General features: G+C 36.2%; 1 pseudogene; it reads right to left on the bottom strand.

The window, feature by feature from the left end:
- The window catches only part of LOC105501715, a 7,652-nt pseudogene extending 1,139 nt beyond the window's left edge, over nucleotides 1–6,513 (bottom strand).
- Between the last annotated feature and the right edge of the window lie 15,033 nt (nucleotides 6,514–21,546).

Consider the following 21,546-nt stretch of genomic DNA (forward strand, 5'->3'; position numbering starts at 1 on the left):
GCTCCATCTCCCGGGTTCACGCCATTCTCCTGCCTCAGCCTCCCGAGTAGCTGGGACTACAGGCGCCCGCCATCTCGCCTGGCTAGTTTTTTTGTATTTTAGTAGAGACGGGGTTTCACCATGTTAGCCAGGATGGTCTCGATCTCCTGACCTTGTGATCCATCCGTCTCGGCCTCCCAGACCTGTTATTTTTATCACAATAAAGTGCATTGTTACAAAATATTTGAGAACATCAGAAATAATTTTATAAGTAATTTCAAATAATTAGGTGAATAGAGAAGCTATAAATTATAAACTTAAAAAAGTACTCACTATATCTCGGTACCTAAAGATGTAGAGATAAAATATAGAGTTTACCTCCGTATCACATCTATTAAAATTAACAATAGGAATAAATGACTTAATGCTTTTAAATAGTTTTGTGGGGTGATTACATTATCATGTAATCCATAAGAGTTAAATATCAACTTAGTTTATATTGAGAGTGTAAGTATAACCATATTTCAAATTTCAAGATTGTAATGGTATATTTGTGTATTTTTCTTTCCTACACTGTAAATTCCCCATTAGTCTTGATTTCCTTAAGGATAGAGACCATGATTATTTTACTTTGCATTTCAAGTACCAGTAAAGACCAAATTCAGAGTAAGTACATAATGAAGGTTCTCACATCTCCCTACTCTAATTATTGTCCAGAGGCCAGGATTATTGGCATCACTGGAAAGTTATTGGAAACACAGGATCTAAGATTACCTACAGGACTACTGGTTCCAAACTGGCACTTTATCAAGATCTCTAAATGGTTCATGTACACATTAAAGTATAGGATGAAGTGATACAGAACCCTTGTCTATCTTTTTTATTTATTCTTTCCTAAGATAATCTCAGCTTTAGTAAAATAGTCTTCTCTGCCTCATAGACATTTATTCTGGGAAAACATTTATTTAGAAGAGAAGCCATATTTGTCTAAACTGGTGATGGTATAATTCTGTTGGAAATAGATTTGTTTATTCGTAAGTCAATGAGTTAAAAGGGAAAATCTGCTGGAAGGAGAACTTCTGGTCAAGGTGTTATGATTTCAATAAGAGTAAAAACCCTTTTCCTATCTCTGAATGTTGTTGTGGACCTTTAAAAGACTCAAGAAGTGTCTTAGCTTTTTTCTACTTGTCTGATAATGAATCCCAAAAAAGAAGAAAGATGAGGCCATGAAAAACAAAAGACAAATGGAAACAGAACCCTAACCTATTGTAACTGGGGCGGCATTGGTGGAACTCTTGATATCTGAGATAAAACAAAGAAACAAATTGAAACAAAGCAACAACACAAACTTACATGTTTAAGTAAACTAAAATGGAAACTATTCTTTTTTAATCGTTATTTTTTTTAATGTTGCAGCTGAGGGGATTCTATCCCATACAAGTTTTGAAAGAATGAATGAATGACAGGAAATGAAAATAAAAGTTCTGTTGCTGGGTAGGGAAAGAAAATAACCATCATTAGTTATATAGTCATGGTTGCATATTTTTCTCTGCTCAAGTGTTGGTTCATATTTATTTTCCTGTATTAAAATTCAACACAGTTATTTTTCCTACAAATACATATCACTTCTAAATAAGATCAAATATTCTGTCACAAGAAAAACAATGAACATATTTATCATTGAAATGTTTGGACAATTCAATGAGAAAACAAAAGTAGTTAAGTTTGTTATTTGTCTTAAAACAATGGCTATCCTAAATAATATTTTACTTTTTAACCAGAAATATTTACATCAGTTAAATTGTCTAAGAAGCTTTCTTTACTCACATAGATATGTACCTCTTGAATTATCTTTATACATGGGTACAATGGTGAGATGAATTTCGTGTACTTTTAAGAAGTAATATAGGATAGAATTTGAGACATTATCATCATTGTCATTATTACTTTTGTATTAGTTGGCCTTCATTAAACACTGGGCACTATTCTCCGTGCTTTACAAGGGTTAATATATTTAAACCTTACAACAGCTCTATGAGCTGGGTACATAACAATTGTTGCTCCATTTTTTGGATTAAGATGTCTCAACTTTAGCACTACTGATATTTTGGGCCGGATAATTATTTGCTGTGGGAGGTACTACTATGTACTGCAGGATGTTTGGCAGCATTACTTGCCTCTGCCTTCTAGATGGGTTGAACACCACTTTTATAGATTAGGAGAATCAAGCATAGAAAGTATGCAACCCAAATTTCCCATTAGGACTACTGTGCTCATTCCCTCAGCTGCTATATGTTTTGGAGCCATCAGATGAGTCTGTCCTTGGGAATTGTTTACGTATGACCTATCACAGAGTTAGACATATAATAAGTGGTAGAGTCAGGATCCAATCTCATGCTAGATCAAGTTTCCATGCTCTTAGCCATTATGCCATGTTGCCTGTCTTATACCTATTACTAATGGAAAGAAGATAACAAGCAGAAATGAAAGGCTCTTCATTTTATTCTTATCATTTCCTCTGCCTAAAACGTCTTGACTTCCCTACATGTGTTTGATTGATCCCATTAATTAACCTCTCCTTGTCTCATCTTAAATATGCCAGCTGAGATTTCCTGTTATCTGTAGGCTATTTCACCTACTACCAGGCCAAGCAGAATATCAGGATATCTTACTTCATAAATCAGGGAGGGTTAGAGATAGATGTAGCTGCTCCTTGCCTAAATGTCAATATCCTGAATTTTAAACTCTGTGATGTTTCACTTTAGATGAGAACTTTATCCATTAACCTTTACTTTAATTTCAAGAAGCTTCCCTTTCTCCTTCCTCTAAACAAAATACTCATCTTCCCTATCTTTAAAGTTCACATACATAAATGTAAAATAAATGAACAGAAACACTAAAAATCACTGAGTTTTCTTCTCTTTAAAAGATATCTTCTTTCTCTTCCTCTGTTTATCATCACACTTCTTGAAAATGTTGCCAATGATTGTTATACTATGTAGGTCCTGGTCATCCCATTAAAATCTGACTTCTTCCTTATTTTCACTTTTTAGGAACAGTGTTTGTCATTGGAAACCAAAACCTTATTGACTTATTTCCAGATCAATTACTTTGCCATCTCTCTAAGAATGTGATAGGGATGAACAAACACTCCATTTTGACACTCTCATCTTCCATGGCCTATGAGATTCCAGTCTCTCTTTTCAATATGACTCAGCTGAATGCTTTTTAAAATAAGCCTATTTTTCACTAATTTCTCTGTGCATTGAGGATGTTAGTGTGGACAGCCTGTGTTCTTATGCCAGGTCTTCATCTTGAGTCATCTCTTCTGTGCTGCCATGGCTGAAACAACCATACATATGCATGTGACTTCAGAAATCTGTATTTTTTTTAGCCTCAGATCTACTTTTGAGTTCTGCAAGGAGCTAACAGTTCTACAAGAAGCTTCCACTAAAAATCAAACACTGAATTAAATGCTCTAAGAATATCAAATAACTTAATTCACACAGCAATTCTATAAGGTAGGTACAATTATTCTCTCTGTACTTCCAGTGCCAGTCAGAGTGACTATCATGTGGGAGCTGTTGAATGATAATGCCTGAATTAAATGATTCTCACCTAAATCGTCTTTACAACAATATCTTCAGAGACCATCCTCCATTAAAGTACCACCACAAGGACATTAAGCTGAGTGCTATTCCAGAATCAAAAGCCTGCACTTGTAAACTTTTATGCCTTTGTATATGCTGTTGCCTTGGCTTGGAATGCCACTATTTGTTTTTCAGCCAGTTATTTTTTGAGATCCGAATTGTTTCTGTGATGTTTTCCCCTAAATTCCACTTTTTTTCACCACCATCCCTTGCATCTTTGCTACAGAGTTATTCTTTTCAATCTGTCCTATCTCCAGATTTCTGTGTGTATGTGTATATATACACACACATATATATACATGCATATATACATATATATATAAAGTAAGTTCTGGGATACATGTGCAGAATGTACAGGTTTGTTACATAGGTATATATGTGCCATGGTGGTTTGCTGCACCTGTCAACCCGTCATCTAGGTTGTAAGCCCCACATACAGTAGGTATTGGTTCTAATGCTCTCTCTTTCCTTGCCCCCCTCCCCACGATAGGCCCTAGTATGTGATGTTCCCCTCCCTGTTTCTACGTGTTCTCATTGTTCAGCTCCCACTTATGAGTGAGAACATGTAGTGTTTGGTTTTCATTCCCGTGTTAGTTTGCTGAGAATTGTAGCTTCCAGCTTCATGCTATATGTATTCATAAAAGCATACATAAGTTCTGTTTTGAATTGTGTCTTCTTTCATTCTTTCTTCTATAACTCTGCACAGTTTTTATCTAGCATGTTTTTAGCATGAAGTAAATATTCAACTAAATATTATTTCAATTTAATTAAAATCAAATAATTATCTAAAGCACATACCTACGTTCATGTGTCTTATTGTTCTATGTGTATATATTCTCTGTGCATTGAGGTACCTCTGTTACCAGTTTGTAATCTGATTTATCAGTGTCCATGAGTTAGACATACTTGTAGAATAAATATATGAATGAATGACCCACATCACTCCAAATGTATAAGGTGTTGATTTTATTATTCAATGATTATTTTATAATAAACATTTAATTATCGAATTAGTTGAAAGTGGAGTCTGAGTAGGAAACTTGAACCCAGAGGTACAAGCCTAAAGGCATTAAAGGCTTATTTAAACATTTATCTCACTATCTATTAATGGAAGGATTTTAAATTACTAGTGAAGATCACAGATAGTCATTATCATGTGTAACAGGGCTAGCGTTGAGATACTACAAAATTCAGTCTGATTTAACAGGATTCAACCTTTACATGGAAAGATTCCTGCTTTTGATTAAGAAGGAATTCAAGCATTATTCAGAGACAATTATGTGAGACCTAAATATAACTCATCTGTATGTCCTTTTGGAATTCAGGTGCTTGAAGTAAAATCTTGACATAAATAAGAGGAGCAGAATTCCCAAATGACAGATATCTTAGTATCATAATAAGTAGAGTTCTATTAAGAAGGAATTAGAAAATATGCAAATTTCTTCACATGTATGCATACTTTAAAAAGTCTTAATAAAATTAGATATTTAAATCAGAGTAAGAAAATTTTAATTTCTAGTAAAGGGAAGAAGATACATAACAATATTTTTGTCTATGATAAGGTCTATAATGGAATTACAAAGAATACAAAAGTATTTCTTAAAATTAGAAAATATATTTACTTAGAAGTTTATAATTACTTGTAGTACACTGCAATAGTATTTGTAGATTTGTTCTTAAAGATAGTGTGAAAAAGGGATCACAAGTTTGCCAAAGGGAGATATTGCAAAAGGATATTTATCAAGTTTATTTAAACATAGTGTAGGATAGGGTGACCTGGTCTCCCACTTTGTAAGGACAAATTCTTGGTACAGTTCAACAGTATCAAGCTGATCAAGCTTGAAAAGGCTATCTCATGTTGATTAAAATCAAAAGTGACATATATAAGTTACAATGCCAATTTATTTTCTTACAATAGAAATATAACTGCCATAGCAAATTTCCTTTAGGCAAGCAAAATGAGAAGACCATTATCAGAAGATTGCTGGTTGAATATGGAACTGGAACTGGTGTTAGAGAGACTGGGATACAGCTGAGCAGTTATATCATTTGAATATTTAATGCTCACAGGCTAAAACACCAAATGTATCCATTTTCTCAATAGATTTACTTTTTATTCCATATGAGGGTTCAGTAAGTGGTTCAAGGCAATCTCTTCCTTGCTTAATGATGGATGACCACTGCCAAAATGCCTCCTTTTTTCTTTGTATACATTTCTGACAATTTTTTTTCCAGTTGGCACATTTTTAAATTTAGCAGGTAATTTATTGATCCATTTACTGTCAAGTTCTTTTTGCTGGCAAGTGATTCTGTTCTCAGGTATTTGTGTATCTCTGATCTTACATATGCTGTGTTGAATTTAGAATTTAACTGCCAAAGTGATATCTTATTCTCATGTCCCACTTCTTGGTGGAGACATTTTTGCCCTCTCCATGCCCTCATGAAGCCAATGAAAGCATAAGATTAGATTTACAGAAACACAGATACACACACAGACACACACACTACTCTTATTATTATCATAGGCTGCATTTCTACTGCCATCATTTTGTAGAACAATAATGGTTAATGAGATAGTATTTCTAAAATTTCCCCGGTTTCTGTTTCAGATAATGACTTTTATTTGGCAATATGGAAAATCCTTATTTGATGTTGGCATTACATTTGAACTGTTACTTACATGTAGAAGTACTCAGTGACATTTACAAGGTGACTCTGTATGTGGCAATTAAGTGGTTGATTAAAAATAACGTTTTTACATGTAACCAAATATTGAACAAATTATTTTTAATAAAAGATTATAAATGAATTCAGAAATAAATTTTAATTGGTTTACCTTGTATTTCAACAAATTGTTGAGCAGTTCAATCATTTCAAAATACATCTCAATGTTGATCTTTATACCTTACATATCTCTAAATAGAAATGCTGAAGGAATATATTCACAGTAGGCAGAGTCTCCTGAGAATTAAAACTCTGTCAGTCAAGCTGTGTATAAGGCTGGCGTTAAATGTATGTGTGCATCCCTTTTTCTTGCATTATATTAATTTGCTTTTTAAATAACAACTATGTTGTGGTTTATGTTTGGGATTTGTATTTTCAGTCTTTAATGAAACTAATTCTGAAACACAAAAATAATTTTTCCTAAAATAAGCAAAAATAATTTTTGAAATTCAATTAAAATAATTTTTGTGGGAGAACTAAGATGCAAATAAGCAATAAATCTAACTTTTTACTATTTCTGATCAACAAAGTTATTGAATTTGCATTGAAAGATAAAAACAAGGAGTTTTAATTTTTACTTTATTGGCTTTGTGATATAAACAGGTCACTAACACTTCACTCTTCTAATTTAAGAGGAGAAACAGACATTAAAACTCAAAGGCATATATGTCTTATGACTTTCATTGGGTTTAAATAAATAGGGGGCTAACATTATTCCATGAGTTGCAGAATATAAGAAGTCTTGAATATAAGAGTCTATCTTTAGAACTCAACCAAAGATGCATCTGCAGGCGCGCGTGCACGTGTGTGTGTATAATGTTATTAACTCTATTAATGCAGTGTGGCAGTATAGAATATGAGAAAGTGTTTCCTGGCAATCATGTTGAAAGAGGCTGAACCTTATGAATATTTGGTCCCTTATAAAAATCAAGAGTGGATTTGGACCATTATGTTACTCATGTTTCTGGTCTCTAGAAGGTTCTTGGTTACATCCCTTTTTTTCCCATAAATAGCTGTTTCTATTTCTAAGGCTATTTTAAAACATTGGAAATAATTCTGTTTTCTTATACATGTAGCTCTACTTTTAAAATCTTTTTTAGTTTTTATCTTGTAAATTCATTCTGCTGCTGTGCATTTGATCTTAAATTTTGCTTGTATTCTCCAGTCAAACATTATGATGTGTGTGTGTGTGTGTGTTGGTGTCTGCATGTGCATGTGTGTGTGTGAGAGAGAAAGAAGGTAATATTCTTGCTCTTTATATGTATTTAATTAACTGTGAATATTTCACTATATAAAGTATATTTGAATTTCTAGTAAGCTAAAAGTTAAGTTAAACCTAATAGGATAAATACTTCATTAATTTATCTTAAAATATTTTCCTTGTTTGCAATTATAATTTTATAAATGCACAACTTTTAAATAAGCTTGTTAGGAAACACACTGTATTCCCTAGAAATGAGAAGTCAATGTTTTGGACCAAATGAAGTTTGTTTGACATGTGACTAGCTTTTTAAATTGGGAGATCTGATACAAAATCAAAACACAACCTAAAAGTTCAAACTACTACTTATTTTTCTTCCGAGTATCTCAGTTGAGATAACATCAATAAAATGCAGTTGGGAATTTGCCTTCCTATTACAATTATAATTATTGCAGGAACTTGTACTAACAAGCATGAAAAAAATTAATTAATAGAAAATAATTGCTATGTTCAAACAAGATTACTACATCTTATTATTTTTTATTTATTAAATCTACTACCTGGGGAAAACTATTCAAACAGTTTCCCACCGGACTTTAAAAACTCTTGCCATGGTTTCTACGCTTAGGAAGGTCAGATGACTAGAAATAGTTTTATTAAGCGATTTAGCAAGTTAAAAGATAAACCAGTTATAATAAATAATTTTTCATTAAGTTTTTTTGTTAGTAAATGTGCAGAAAGTTCTAACACTGGTAGGAGTTTATTGTACTTATTTAAGTTCTGTAAATTTGTTGGCAGTGTTTTATATAAGTATGAAACAATGTATTTTAAAAATGTTGAAAATACATTTTTGATTAATACAGTTAACAAACATTTATTAAGTACCTACTATATAACAGCCATTGTTCTAAGTGGTGAGGATATTCTTGAAAAGTGAGTTAGATAATAAATAATAATTACAAAATAGGTCAGTTAATAAAAGTATTCTGAAGAAAAATAGAGCAAGGTGAGATGGTAAAGAGTGAAAGTTGTTGGGCAGAGACGGAAGGAACTATGTTAGATGGAATTGTGAGGGAAGTCCTGATAATTGAGGCAGGAGATAAAGAAAGTAAGCAAGGCATCTTCTCCTCTCATGGAAAAGAGTACGTGATGGGTCTCAGACAGAGGAAATTAGAAGAGCAAGACTCTGGGGCAGTTGACCTACACTTGAGATTTTTTTCACAAGAATTTAACTTTAATTCTGGCCATGATCACTTTATTTTGCTAAACTTTGTTGAGGATTTCAGTCTACAAATGTAATTAAAAAAAAAAAAAGACTCAGAGAATCTTGAAGAAAAATGCACTTTATTTAGCTCTAAAATTTAAAGAAATATAGGGTCCAGGCTCATTGTACTCTCACTTAAGGAACATGTGTGTAACATATCTAGTATTGTGCCAATTCTAAGTTACTTATTTGAAGAGAATGTCAGCTTGGATGTGAAGGGGTTTTGCTATAAGAGGAAAGTAAATAAGGATTACAAAATGGCCTAGGTCTTGGTTTAAATACTCCATAATTGTAAATTGTTATTACCATTATTATTACTATTATTAAGAAATTGGGGTTTCACATGAATAATGGAGATGAGTGGGAAAATATAACTGTCAATATAGTGAACAAATAATGAATTGACTAACTGTTAATCACAGTCAAACATGATTTCTAAGTCTTAAAAATCTACCAAAGAAGACATGTTATTTCGGACTTTTGGTGGAATTTTCCAATGCATGATAACCACTGCTTTATGTAAATTCAATAGATCCATATCGTACATGAGAAAACCAAAGTAGGCTCTCTCTGACATATTTTTAATTAAAACTACAGATACTTAATTTTCAACCAGTTTTGTTTGCTCCTGCGTTAACTTGCTGGATGCCCGTGATTTTCATGCTCCCCAAACCTCAAGAGTATTGTAGGTTTCACCACTGGAGGCCAGCACTTTGTTGTTTAATTCAAAGGGGACAAGGGATGACAAATATTTCATCCCTGCACCCTCCCCTACTCTCCACCTATTGAAGTTACCTAGTTGTTTATCTAATGCAAGAACCCTAGCCACCATGTTCAGGCCCCAGTAACTGCCACTGTATATCAGCATGTGAAGGGACTGAAATTTCAGACAAGGAAGCTATCCAAGGAGAGGCTGCTATAGTACTCTAAGCGCTGACACTGATCCTCAGAGGTGGACTGAGAAGCCTTGGAACTAGAGATGGCTACCAAGGAGACAGGTCACAAGACCCAGTCCCCAACCCTTTTCCTGTAACTGCCTAGAAGATTGGCACTATGAGCTATCAGATGGAGATAAAAACTAAAAATCATAGTTTTGGGTGGCTAGGAGCCCAAAACAAAACAAAACGAAAAAAAAAACATAAAACAAAAAGAAAGTTAAAAAAATTTTTTTAAAAACAAGATACAAAGGGAAGAAGTAAAAAAAATACTTACAAATATCTTATTAAATTAAAATAAATATCCAAAATCTTACCCAATTGGACATTCAAAATTTATTTGTAAAAATTACATAACAGGCTGGGCACGGTGGCTCATGCCTGTAATCCCAGCACTTTGGGACTCCAAGGCAGGCAGATCACAAGGTCAGGAGATTGAGACCATCCTGGCTAACACGGTGAAACCCTATCTCTGCTAAAAATACATAAAAAATTAGCCAGGCGTGGTGGTGGGCACCTGTAGTCCCAGCTACTCGGGAGGCTGAGGTAGGAGAATGGCATGAACCCAAGAGGTGGAGCTTGCAATGAGCTAAGATCATACCACTGCATTCCAGCCTGGGCGATAGAGTGAGACTCCGTCTCAAAAGAAAAAGAAAAAAAATTACATAACAAAAGAGGTCAAAGGGCACTGATTGGCTTTTGTATATCTACAACACAGGTTCTAATATAACTTTACATTTGCTAAAAGACACCAATTGAACTCACAGAGCTTCATAGACCTAATACTGGGTCTCAAATATAGTTATACCAAGGGATTCCACTAAATTTACACAAAATATCCTCTATAATTTTAGCAAAATAACTAAATATAAAATAGAGGAAAAATAGGTATGCTTCATTTTAACTATCCTCTTGCCTAAATTTCCTATTGTTATAGTACTCATTACCCTAAAACATTTCATAGTGGGCATAGATACACTGATGCAATGAGTAAAAAATGAAAAACACACTTTTGGCACTTGCAAATTGACTGGATGAAATGGAATCCCATAAATCCTTGGTTAAAACAGCTAAAATGGCCCAATGTAAGTTAAAACAGGGCCCTCAAGGATTAAAACTTATTACATAAGACCTAACTAGAGGTAATTATGCCCACTACTTTTTTGTTTCATAGCCCAATTATACCTTTTATTAAACCTGGAAAGAATAAATGCACCCCAAGGTGAATTATTGTAGAGGCTTTAGTAACTTATTCTTGTGCTTCTTAATAGGTCTTTGAACAACCTATGATAGCTATAAGTTGCCCATAGGCTTCTGATAGCAAAATATTGCCCTTCTTGGCTCCAGCCTGTATATCATTAGAATGAAAATTACTGGCTGCTTTCTGTATTCTTCTGGAAATAGAGCCTATCATATATCCTGAGTCTGTGACTCTTCATAGCCAGCTGCCCATTATGCCTTCAGCAATGAAAGTAACACACCACAAGTTCCACACAGCTACTGAGGCCCCCTTGATAAAAGGTGGAGCCAAACCTGGGCCCCTCTGGTATATTCCATCTGTGGGAGGGGATGACCTCTCTGTCCTCAGTCTTTTGCCAGATGCAATAGACAGGGTGCTGGGAGAGGTCATTTCCCAAAAAGGCCCCTTGGCTACCTGTACCTGGGACTCCCTTGGAATTAACTGAATGAAAAGCAATAGGAATTGTAGACTGTACAGATGTTGTTTCCAGCATCATTGGTGAAAGCGGTGAGTGGAATATTGCTGCTTTCTATCTCTTAACCAGGTTGTCTATGATGAAGGATTGGATGCCAGTGACCAAACTTCAGACAGGCATTTTAGGACTGGATATCCTGATCAGCAAATACCTCATCTGCACATTTTTAGAAACTCTTGGGCCATTACCTAAGAGTTGCCCCCTTTGTGGAAATCTCTTGTCTTACAGAAACAAAAAATATAAATCAAGATGACACATATCACTACATATACTAACGCCACAACACAAGGTCTCACCAGGACACTCTTTATTCCCTTTGGAGTTGGAGACATTACCGATCATGATCAAGACACATATTTCACTTCTGAAAGTCCACAGTGCTGGGCTTTTGAAAGACTTTCACTAAAACTTTCATTTTCCTGATAGGTCCCAGGCAGCTGGTTTAGTTGACAGTCCAACTGAGCTCCTCAGACGATGTCTATTTAAATTATGAAATGGTAAGTGGAGACATAAATGGGTCTTTGTTTTGCCCCAGGTCTTAATCTTTCTCAAGACCTCTTAGACAACAAATACCTCACACCAACTCAAAACAAATAAACACCAACAACAAATCTCAAAAAATCTTTCATGTCTTTTTAATATATTTAAAATAGAATATGTCTAACTTCCATGTAAAGACTCTTTACATACTAGGTCCTTTAATAATGCCTCCCCATATGCCTCCCCAAATTATCTCATGTGCTAGGAACCTGCTCATCTGTTAATCATTTGAGGTTGCATTGCTACCACCCAAATAATCTTCTTCAATATTCAGGTTTAGAAGAGTATAATTAATCTGGGCTGTCCCTCTGATAGTCTAATTTAATTTAGTAAATTGAAATTAGCATTGCAATGATATAGTTTGGCTATTTATTCCTGCTCAAATCTCATGTTGAATTGTAATCTTTAATGTAAAGGTGGGGCCTGGTGGGAGGTGTTTGGATTATGGGCCCTCATGGCTTGCTGCTGTCTTTATGGTAGTGAGTTCTTGAGAGATCTGGACATTTAAAAGTGTGTGGCACCTCCCCTCCCACACTCTCTTGTTTATTCCTGTTTTTGCTATGTTATGTACCTGCTCCCCATTCACCTTCTGCCATGAGTGTAAACCTCCTGAGGCCTCCCTATAAACCAAACATATGCAAGCACTATGTCTCTCTCTCTCTTTTCTTTTCTTTTTCTTTTTTTATTTTTTGAGACGGAGTCTTGCTCTGCTGGAGCAAGGCTGGAGTGCAATGGTGTGATCTCGGCTCACTGACATCTCCACCTCCCAGGTTCAAGCAATTCTCCTGTCTCAGTCTCCTGAGCAGTTGGGATTACAGGCAAGTGCCACCATGCCCGAATAATTTTTGTAGTTTTAGTAGAGGCAGGGGTTTCACCATGTTGACTAGGCTGGTCTCGAACTTCTGACCTCAGGTGATCTGCCTACCTCAGCCTCCCAAAGTGTGGGATTACAGGCGTGAGCCACCACGCCCAGCCTTCTCTGTTTGTTTGTTTGTTTAATTTTTTTTTTAAATAAATTACCCAGTCTCAGGTATTTATTTATAGCAATGCGAGAATGGTCTGGGCTGGGCATGCATGGTGGCTCATGCGTGTAATCCCAACACCCGAGGTGGGTGGATCACTTGAGGACAGGAGTTTGAGACCAGCCTGACCAATATGGAAAAACTCCATCTCTACTGAAAATGCAAAAATTAGTCAGGTGTGGTAGTGCACACCTGTAATTCCAGCTACTCAGAAGGCTGAGACAGGAGAATCGCTTGAATCTGGAAGGTGGAGGTTTCAGTGAGCTGAGATCATGCCATTGCACTCCAGCCTGGGCAATAGAGCGAGACCCTATCTCAAAAAAATAAACAAGAATGGCCTAACACACACACAGGATCTATCTGCAGTAAAACCCTTCTCATCACCTATTTGGGAAAACCCTACAGACAATAAGGGTTGCCAAAAATGGAGATTAAACAATTAACTCAGTAAATAAAATCACATTTGAAGATAATAATAGAATCAACACATTATCCTATAATTGTAATACCAGAGAACCCCTCCTTGGTAACAATATATGCTGGAGAAAAATCAGTATCAAATAACAAAAGCCTGTCAAGTACAATTGCGCACCAACTTGTTGACTATACTTGTTAGTATTGATCTGAGTGCTTTCATTACTTTTCAATCTGGAAGCTCAAACTTTCCAAGTAAGTCATTGTTTCAACCAAACAGGACAAATTCTGAGGTTTAAAAGCTCAGCTGTGGCTAACACAAGCCCTTTATCATAAACACATTGCTAATTTGCTCTCATCAACCACATTGACAACTGAAGAAAGGAGGAGACCATAGAAATTGGCTAAACTGGAGGGTCTGCCTACAGGATAATGCTGGAGCTCCAACAGTAGCTTTGGATGTTTTAATTGGCAAGCAATATAACGCTCTATTAACCACACAGACCCAAATCAGGCCATATAATTTAAGACCTATCTGCAGCGAAACCCCTTTCATCACCCATCTGGGAAAACTTTAAACTGTTGGGAGAGTTTAGATCTGGCCGTGTTTAATTGAGATGACTCTCTTGCCAGTCAGGTTCTGGTACTTTGATGCATTATGGCAGTATCACCTTTCCAGGTGTAGGTCTAGCTGTCAAGCCCAATGTTGTACTCATGTTCACCTGAGTAGTATACACTTGGGAAATATACTGCAGTCCCACATCTCAGACAATATTGTCCAAGTCCAGAAGCTCACTTCTAGAGATGAAATCACCTCAATGACATTGTTCCAACCCAAGACCTGTGTCAGAGGCAACTTTACTCTGAACACTAGACTAATGCCCCAGCAACACCCATGGGCAGTCTTCCTAAAGCACTGACAAGTTGGACAGGGAACATGTGTTTTATTCTGCTGATATTAGGGAGCTCGCTGTTTGCTCAACCAATGGCCTGGTGTATACCCTTATACTTCCATTGCTAGAGAGAAACCTGGTAGATGCTCATTTTCATTCTGAAAATGAATGGAGATTATTACTTTCCCCAAGAAGCAACTATTGCATGTTGGTAACACACTTCTAGGAAGAGGACCTTTCACTTCCAGGTGTAATCTCTTACATCCCATCCAGCTTTCCACAACACTTCCCATGCTTTGTCTCTATGAGCAAAGAACCACACCCTCCCCTTAGCTATAAAACATATACCATTAATCTTTACATATACCTTACTAAACCATCAGTTAATACTCTCCAGTAATGTAACTGCTACACCTGCCACTTTGACCCCAAGAATATGCCAGGATATTATTGTCAAACAAAAAAAAAAAGTAACTCCCACTTCTAGTGCACTTTTAATCTCCACCAAGATATTGTTAGATACCTCCAAATTTTCAGACTTATTTCCTTGACTAAGGCCATATAAATGGGAAACTTGGTTACTGGCTGACCTACAAGAATGCCTTATTCCTCTACTTGCTTTCCACCTTTTTACTATCAAAATAAAAATGTTTTCTATGCTGTTTAAGACAACTTCAGCCTGATCCTCTAAAAGTCTTCTTTACTATAAGGACCACTCAAATGCCCCAAATAATCAAGCTCAAAACTGGGATTGAAACAACAATCAATCATATTGTGTTTTGATTTTTAAAAAATGTTATTTTGACCCAGTTTTTAGGTCCTGACTAGGGACAAATCAGTTTTCCTTCCTGGGCAACTAATTAAATATATTCTCAGCCATTTTTCTTATCTGACTCTCCCATCTTGGGCCACTACACAACTACCTGCCCTAATCATCCTGTGGCCAGATACAAGACATCTAGAGACAGTTTTATGCCTTGGTGTGCAGAATGTTATTCAAATCAGCCAATCTACACTCACAAAATCTAGCCAATTATACTTGCTTTACATAAGTTGCCCCTGCAACTCCAGCTTTCTGCTTCCCTATCTCTGGGTACAACCCTATTCCTGGGTATGGCCCTGCCTGGCAGCCTTCTCTCTTAAGAGCTGTAGGTAGCAAAGAGTTTTCTGCCTTTAAAACTAATCTTTAAATTTTATAACAATGTAGCCAGTAGAACATTCTCTGGTCCCTGTTAAGAATACATAATTAATCTTTGACTGTGAGTGGGTGCACTAGGTCACATCTTCTAGCCAGCTAGAGTCTCTCCGGATACTTTCCTATGCATCCTCACATTTCATTCATCATTCCTACAGACAGAAACCAATTGTGATCACTTGACTTTGAATCACATAAAAATTCCAAAATTCAATATAATTTGACCTACAAAATGGCAATTTCAATAACCTAGTTATACACATATTCTAATATAGGGCACAGGGTGTGAAACACCTACAAATAGTTGACTGCTTGTCTCTCCTCTCCCCTACTCCTACATGTTTCCCTATCATTTTTATCAAATAGGAGTTAGCGAACAGGCTAATTATAGTGATAACTCTTCCCTAATAAGCTATCTTACTATGGTTCAAAGGTAATACCTGTGTGCTGTCCTCTCTCGGCAGTACACAAGCAAATAATGGTATACATCTACCAGGAGGTCTTGGCAACAAGGCCTCTGACAATATTTGCCTTCTCCTTCAAGCTATGGCTGTGAAGAATAATTTAAGAAAGACTCTTCTGTATTCACATGTGCCCATTGCTGGTTTTCATCGAGATACTTGGGTGTAATTCTTGGTAAAACAATCACAGTTGATGTTAAACAAGGCTCTGAGAATTAAATTAAAAAATAAAAAAAAAAAAAAAAAAAAAAAAAAAAAAAAATCAGCAAGATTTAGAAAGCAAGCCATGAGGCAGAGATCATGGATTTTTGTTGAATCTTTGGAGCCAAAAACTTAGAAAGGTCAATATCAGTAGCAGCATCAGGCTAAGAGCATCTTGAGTTTTGGAACACATAGGAGTAGCAAGTTTAATCTCCTGTTAAGACATTTGGGTTGGTAATGTTTGGAGAGGGAAGGGGGGACAGTGTAGAAGTCCCTACTTTAGACTTAAAGCATAACAAATGTACTACAATTCTTCTGTTATAAGAAGGTATTGCATTGCAGATTATTGAATGCTGATTCTGATATCAATTAGCATAAATACCTTGATTCCAAATTTTCTCTGCATTCCTATTTCTTAATTCTTTTGGTAAGTTTGGATGATTTGCGGTGCTTGATTCAGGCAGTTTGGAAAGCTTTGTGAAATCTTATCATCATAGCTGCAAAACCTTTAATCTCCAAGAAAATCTTTAAAGAATAAGAAAACATTAATAGAATAACGGAATTAATTGACCTCACAGACAGATAAACATCTTCCAGAGACCTCAGAAACTAAACAGTGACTGAGAGCAGAAGAAAGAAGAGCAAGAGAAGAAGGTTGTGTAATGTGAACAAAAATTATACACACACACACACTCCTCACTTTTTATTCTACAGAGAATTGCCATATAATCAAATTCAATTATTTTTCAACAAAACAATTTCAATGGGCACTTATCCAGAAAGCAGTTTAATTCCTGGGCGTTCTGGTTCCATTCTCCTTCACTGGCCAAAATGCCCAGGGGAAGAGGTCTTCACTCACACCTTTCTTGGGTAATCACTTAGGTAACCCCATTCTCACCAAGTATCAACTGTTCTCACCAATGTTCCTGTCTGACATACAGATGATGTTACAAGGGATGACCTTGAGGAGGCCCTTATAACAGCTATGATATTTTATCACAAGAAGGTAGCTCTGAAGAAATAGTCCATATGTGATCAATTAAATGAGAGGTAAATTTAAAAAGTTATAGGTGATTTCGAGTTTTCAAATATGAGCATCCGATGTGACAGGAAAATAAAGGAGGATTACAGTTAATTTTTTTTCACCATTTCCTCCAATGAATAATAGGAGTGAAAGTCAGATTGTAAGAGACTAAGATGTATAAAGCATAGCTGTGAGAAATTTGACACTAAGCAGAAAGCAATAGAAGAGTATTAAGTGAATTTACTTATTTGTAGTGTGTGTGTGTGTGTGTGTGTGTGGAAACACATGTAAATTTTGTTATTCATAATAACATAAGGGAGAAATATTTGTCTACACGATGGCATATGAAGAAAAGGGTATTAGAACCTCCCACTGGGTTCATTTTGCCTGTTGTCCAGATAGAGTCGATTTACCAAGACAGAGAAACTGCAAGAGAGAAGAGTTTAATATACATAGAGCCAGCTGAGTGGGAGACTGGGATTTTATCACTACCGATCAGCCTCCCCCAAAATTCAAAGGCCATTGTTTGTTAAGCATAGTTTGGCATACAAGGAGCTAGGAAATGGGTACTGCTGATTGGTTGGGGATGCAATCATAGGGTATGGAAAATAGTCCTACTGTGTGAGTCCTCTCCTGGGTGGGGGCCACAGAGGACTCGCTGGTCCAGGTGGGGCCATGTGGTCATCAGAAATGGAAAAAAAAAAAAAAAAAACAAAAAACTGAAAGAACACCTTAAAAGGCCAATCTTAGATTCTTCAATAGTTATGCTATTTATAGGAGTAACGAGGAAAGTTGCAAAACTTGTGGCTTCTGGAGTAATGGCTGGTAATCATTTAACTACATCTATATCTTAGAAGAATTCAGCCCCCTCTCACCCTCTTTTCATTAGTTTTACAAAGGTAGTTTCGTTTTGGAAAGGGCTATTATCATACTATAAACTATAAATTAATTTTTTCCCAAAGTTAGCTTGGCTTGTGCCTAGAAATGACCAAGGGTAGTTTGGAGGTTAAAGGCAAGTTTGACCAGGTGCAGCGTCTCACACCTGTAATCCCAGAACTTTGGGAAGCTGAGGTGGGAGGATCACTCAAGATCAGGAGTTTGAGACCAGCCTAGCCAACATGGCGAAACCCCGTCTCTACTAAAAATACAAAAATTAGCCAGGCATGGTGGCAGAGGCCTGTAATCCAAGCTACTCTGGAGGCTGAGGCAGGAGACTCGCTTGAACCCAGGAGGTATAGGATGCAGTGAACCGAGGTCGCACCACTGCACTCCAGCCTGGGTGACAGAGTGAGACTCTGTCTCAAAAAAGAAAAAAAAAAAGCAAGATGGAGCTGTTTAAGTCAGATTTATTTTACTGTCATAAAGGCAATTTCAGTATGAAAATAGATGGGAAATGTCACATTGTAAAAAAGATTAGATTAAGCTAAATCCAAGGAATCACCTGTGGATATGGTCTCCAGCTGGAAAATTTGGCATCAAATGTCTATTTCAGAGAGATTTCAAATAAAAAGGAATAGTACTTAAAAGATCAGTATTGGTAATTTGTGAGTTAAATGGTTATTCTTGTGACTTATTCTTTTCCCAGGTATTGTGTTCACAGGGTTCCCTGCATATAAGATTATTTCTCCCTAAATTTCCAATCTCTCCATGTGTATTTTGTTGAGTTTAAGTGCTAAAACTTCACAGGATTTGAAACTGAATGTGGGTGTGTTACTAGGACTTGAGAACTCTAAACATTCTATTACTATACTGTGGCCCTGTTTTCACTTTTACAATCATATTACATTCTTCAAAAATTAAAACAAAAACAAAAACAAACAAACAAAAACCATGGAGCTACACTGGGTTTTAACAAACAATGTAGTCCCAATTACATTATTCCCTTACTTAAAGCCATTCAGTAATTATTCATGGCCTTTAAGGGATGTAAAATCATCAGCTTAGAATAGAAGCTTTCTTCCCCTCCAGTGAAGGCATGATATGCTTTTCCTCTTGAACTTCATGTTTCAGCCCTACAGTTATAAGTGGTATTCCCTGAACCCAGAGCCCTTTGTGCATATGCCCTTCACACTGTCTTTTCTTTCCCTTCCACCTCCACCTCTGTAGCTCAGTGAATCCCCAGTTCCCCAGATCTCCACACAGCACACACACATTTGACGGGATAATAACTGCTCATCATTTCAGACTCAGGCCTGTTACTTACTTCTTCCAGGAAGCTCCACCTGAACTGCACTCCCAAAACATTCTTAGATTCTTGTTTTCTGGGCACTGACTGTAGTCTATTTTAATGATATATTTACTTGCCTGTTACTTGTTAACCAGAAAATAGGCCCCTTGAGATCACCCTTTGTCTTTTTATAACAAGACTTTACCATGTATATCATATAATAGGTGAACAATAAATGCTTATTAATTATATACCTCTTTCTTACATATAAACTCTACAGCCTTCGTTTGAAATAGCAACCCAAAGAGACAGAAATATATTTCTTCTTGTTTTTGATAGTTTATGTTAATATATAGAATAAATAGCCTTCATAATGAAAATAAAAAACAACAGCAATTTAAGTAAAACACAATAAGATAGGAAGAGAAAATTCAATCTTCTAGTGTCAGCAAACAAATTTCTCAAAATGATTCTTTTCTTGACCCCATAGATAACATCGAATTCATTTGTAGTTTTGTTATACTTATTTGGTTCAGGGTATTGTCAGTTTCAGTGTTTCAAGAGAACAAAAGTCCTTGAGGCCTGAAGGCTTTGTGTTCCTACCCAAATCTTATCTTGAATTATAATCTCCATAATCCCCACTTCTCACGGGAGAAACCAAATGGAGGTAACTGGATCATGAAGGCAGTTTTCTCCATGTTGTTACTGTGATAGTGAATGACTTCTCAGAAGATCTGACGGTTTTATAAGTGTCCAATAGGTCCCCCTGTGTTCATCACCTTCCTATTGCCTTGCTTCCTCTTTGTCTTCCGCCATGACTGTATATTTCCTGAGGTCTTCCCAGCCATGAGGAACTGTGATTCAATTAAACCTCTTTCCTTTATAAATTACCCAGTCTTGGGTACATCTTCATAAGTGTGAGAATGAACTAATATAGTATATTGGTGCCTCAGAGTTTGGGGTACTGCTATAAGGATACCCAAAAATGTGGAAGCAACTTTGGAACTGGGTAATAAGCAGAGGTTGGAACAGTTTGGAGGGCTCAGAAGACAGGAAGATGTGAGAAAGTTCGGAACTTCCTAGAGACTTAGAGGGATCAGAAGACAGGGCGATGTGGGAAAGCTTGGAACTTCCTCGAGACTTGTCGAAGGCTTTGACCAAAATGCTGATAGTGGTATGGACAATGAAGTCCAGGCTGATGTGGTCTCAGAGGGAGATGAGAAACTTGTTGGGAACTGAAGTAAAGGTGAATCTTGCTGTGTTTTAGCAGGATTTTGGACTTACATTAGACCTGTAGCAATTTTGTTTTGACTGATTTTTCTCATTTGGAACAGGAACGTTTTACACAATGTCTGTACTCCCATGGTATTTTGGAAGAAACTAACTTGCTTCTGATTCTACAGGCTTCTAGGTAGAAGGGACTTGCCTTGTCTCAGAGGAGACTTTGGACTTGGACTTTTGGGTTAATGTTGGAATGAATTAAGACTTTTGGGGACTGTTGGGAAGGCATGATTGGTTTTGAAATGTGAAAGGCACATGAGATTTGGGAGAGGCTAGGGGCAGAATGATAGGTTTAGGCTTTGTGTCTCCACCCACGTCTCATCTTGAATTATAATCCCCGTAATCCCCACATGTCAAGGCAGAGACCAAGTGGAGGTAATTGAATAATGGGAACAGTTTCCCCCATGTTGTTCTTGTGATAGTGAGTGAGTTCTCAGAAGAGCTGATTGTTTTATAAGTGTTCATTTGTTCCTTTGATGTTCATTTTCCTTCCTACCACCTTGTAAAGAAGGTGCCTTGATTCCCCTTTGCCTTCTGCTATGATTGTAAGTGTCCTGAGGCCTTCCTATTTTTTTATTATAATTTGACTCCTAATTTGCCCTCATTAATTTCCCCACATATATATATACACATATAATCTATGTATTACCCACAAATATTTATATTTATATCTATGTCTATCTATCTATAAAATGCTTCAGGCTCAATAAAACCTGGATCACCACAATGAAGAAATAATATACTTCTGTGAAAAATATTATTCTTAAATATGCTAAAATTTTGAAATCAGGTAGTTAATAAGCAGTTAAATATTATAAATCTTTGAGAAATTAGTGTCTAGTATGAAATAGCTGCTTATTTTAAAAAATATGTTAATTAG

This window comes from Colobus angolensis, unplaced genomic scaffold (genome assembly GCF_000951035.1).
Source record: "Colobus angolensis palliatus isolate OR3802 unplaced genomic scaffold, Cang.pa_1.0 Scaffold74, whole genome shotgun sequence".
NCBI classification, from domain to species: Eukaryota; Metazoa; Chordata; class Mammalia; order Primates; family Cercopithecidae; genus Colobus; species Colobus angolensis.